Genomic DNA, 3,774 nt, shown 5'->3' with positions numbered 1-3,774 from the left:
GCATGCAGAGTATATTAACGTTTATCTACGAGTTTCTTTTTCACTAATATTACTAGTTGCAGTCTTAGCACTCTTCCCTAAGACACCATCAGCAACTTCACAAATTGTTTTTCTGAAATTATTTCATCCATCTTCCGCATTGTTAAATTTTAAACCCTCAAGTTTAGTATTCAACTGTTCCTGGAAGTTTTTTCTCAAATTTTCATCCTGGAGTCTACCAGCATCATAACTTTCCGGGAGGTAGTTACCCTTCCGAAATTTCAGCTTTAAATTAACCTTAGACACTACTAGATGGTGATCTTTACTTTTAACATCAATAACAGCACTCCTATACACCCTAGTATCTTGTATTGATCCTGCCAGTCTTCTGTTTACAATAACATAATCAATAAGGTTTGTTATCTTACCATCACGTGAATACCATGTCAACTTATGGGCGATTTTGTGACCGCACACCGTATTGGTTATAACTAGGTTGTTATACCTACAAAATTGCAAAAGTCTATAGCCATTACTGTTTTCTTTTCCTACACTAGATTTACCTAGGCTAGGATACCATCTATCCCTATTTCTACCAACCTGGGCATTAAAATCTCCTAGCAAAAACACCATATTTCTACCTGGTACCCTGTCTGTTTGCTCCTGTAACTGTAAGTAAAATTCATCTGAGTCACTAGTATCTCCATCAGTTGGTTCAACGGGGGCATATACTACTATAACTGATACTCTGAACATTTTAGTCATAAAATGAGCAATCAGTATTCTATTATTAATATCTTCCCAGCCTAAACAAGACTTAGCAGCTTCCTTATTCATCATGAGCCCTATTCCCTGTCTATGTACCCCATCCTTCCTGCCTGAGTAAACAAATTCTATGTCACCTAATTTCATGCTTCCTACCCCTTGGATATGGGTTTCTGAAACTCCTAATAAATCAAGTTCACACCGTCTGAATTCGTCAGTCAAAATGTCGATGCGATAGTCATTTTTTAACGTCGTAACATTCCAAGTTCCAATTTTCATGTTCTTTAAATCTTTGAAATTATTTTGGCCTCAGGAAAGGCAGTGATCCCGGATACCAGTGCAGGAAGGGGACCAACATATCTTCTCAAGTCTACACCGATAGACTACACCATAAACACTAATAGAACCAATCAACTACAGCAAAAATATATCAAGTTCATGGACCAATCGAGTACACAAAAAAAAATAGTGTTAAGTCTTCAGATTACCCTGTATTTTTTAATACTTTACATAAATGTCTGTTTTAGCTTTTTCCAAATTGCCTCTGCTCAAATGACCCCTCCCAAAAATATATTTATGCTATTATAACTTTCAGCTCTTTCTGGCACTAATAGGATACTGTTTGATAGCAATAATATCAAGCAGACGAAAATGCAGTAAAATCAAATTCGTTGAAATTTGTTTCATCGTTTGGTAAAGAATAGCGTCTATGAAGGGGACCAGAGCCTTCCTCTTCATTCAAGAGTAACTCTACTGTTGCGCAAGCATGTTGCATCCTTCTAGAACAAAAGGTGAACAGGCAGAACATGCGTGAGAAAAATGTAGACAGTGTTACTGAAATAAGACAATGAGTCGCTTGACATGGAACTTGGGCGAATTCAAAAAATATTTCCAATGGTAATTCCACATTCTTCAGCTGAGTGACTGAAATTCGTTCTATCTTACTAAATTCTGCGGTTATATCAAGAACATACAAGTGTATGACCTTGTTGATGTAATCCGCAACACCACCGCTTTCCTGGAGCCAGCATAGACTAATCTGTCGGACAAATTTGGACTAACAGATAGGTGACTGACCATCACTATGTGCTGCAAACTATACAGTACCCTAAAAATCATATGAGTAAATGACGTGGATAATGGTAAAAGGTAAAGAATATGGCATTAGACTTTAAAGTCCCTACCAGCGGTGCTGATCTCTGTTTCTTTGCCCTTCAGCCAGGAAGTGCAATGAGGGGTTGGGGGCCAACCATCTTGTGCTTATGCACACCATTCTTGTTTATCTTCCCCAGATTTCTCCAGCTACCCATTCAAAGCTGGGTTGACTCTGGCTGAGCTTATAGAGTCACGCCATCAACCCCCGTCCCAAACTAAATAGTTGGGCACACTAGGATTCGATCCCTCGCCCTCTCAGATACCAATCCACACCAATCCTCTCAGAATCCAGTGCATCAATCCACTCGACCAGGACGGCTCTAAAATTATATATAAAGCTTTTGGGTAAATCTGTTCCTTGCCAGTATTCTATTTGGAAAAAGGGTTGATTGCTATAAAAGCTATTTTGGGCAAGTAAAACTATTTCCAAGAAACAACCTAGATCCTTAAAAAATCAGAAATCCTGATCATAATAGTAGACACAATAGATTATTTGGCCCAATTGGCTAAACTCAGCCGTTTTGTAAGCGAAATCTGCAGGTTTAATATCCGATGCCATTGAAGCGCAAAACCTATTCTAGTCTAATCTAATTAACTATCTAACTATCTGTCTAACTATCTATCATAGTACCATTATGTGATGACCAGTCAGTTATACAAAGTCTTCTTAAAGCGCAACAGCATCAATCAATATTTATTAATTCAAATTAAAAATATACAGAAACAATATTATCCCCCAACAGAGACCAGAGCTCGTAAGGCTGGGGCAGCACAAATGCATAAAAAAACGCAACGTCTCGTCATACTAATAATTCCAAAAGGAGAGAGAAAAAACTAAGACAAAAAAAACATACGAGAAAAAAAAAAACATACAAGGTAGGAGATCTTAGATGAGGCCACCCCAGCGCAAGAACACCACAGCAAAACACATACTAAAATCTATTATCAATCAATCCCGACATCCAGGCAAAGAATTATTTTTGAAATGTGTTTTTTTCAAAGAAAATCGACTTGTGAAACTTCGGGCATTTCTACTAAGTTAAGTTTATTTGCAATATGAGCAATCTGGTATCTGATTGAGAATCTAACTCTTTCTGGTTTGATTGGCAGAAGGCGATACTTCTTGGAGCGGATGCAGTGGGCAGGAGAATTGGGAGTCCCAATTATACCCAAAACAGTACAAGAATCATTTCCAACACATGCTATTTGACATGAAAGATATAAAGATTTTGGTAATTATTGACTAAATAGAAGAAGTCTGTGAAAATGGCCGGCAAAAGGGATATTGACCCTGTCCCCAAATGTTTTGGATAATGGCGCCCGTACAAAGAACTAATAAGTCATCGAAATCGAGCCTGTCACCCTAAATAAGAATTCTATACCTTTTTTTGTCCTACCATTTGGTTGACAATGTTCTTTTGCTCCTAAGGGCATCAAAACAACTTACTAGTCCTCGAAGCCGTGCCGGATTTTTTTTTCGGTGAATAGCTGAATAGGCAGATAGCGTTCGCTTCCCTCCGTCTCTGTGTTTTCATGATGCTTGTCATTGTACTCAAGGAAACCCATTTCCAGTAGCCCATGTTTGACGCGCAAGAGGCGTTATTCATTCTGCTTTCTTGCGATGTACTTTTGAAAGATCGATATAAAAGTATGGAAATTGAAAATCAAAAGAATCGCTAGAGGTGAAAAAGTCTTTTCAGGATGTCTGCTTTGATTTCCTTGAAGCTCTTTTAAGACTTTCAAAGTTCATTTTACATATTATTTTTTCTAACAAAATTTCGTGTGAAAAATTACCCCCTTTTCCAGTGCTTTTAAGGGAAAAAGCTTGCAAAATAAAAAAATGTAATTTTTCGCTTATTTATTCACGTTTTTCGA

Source organism: Artemia franciscana, chromosome 2, assembly GCF_032884065.1.
Source record: "Artemia franciscana chromosome 2, ASM3288406v1, whole genome shotgun sequence".
Lineage (NCBI taxonomy): Eukaryota > Metazoa > Arthropoda > Branchiopoda > Anostraca > Artemiidae > Artemia > Artemia franciscana.
Note: the sequence above shows the minus strand (reverse complement) of the source record.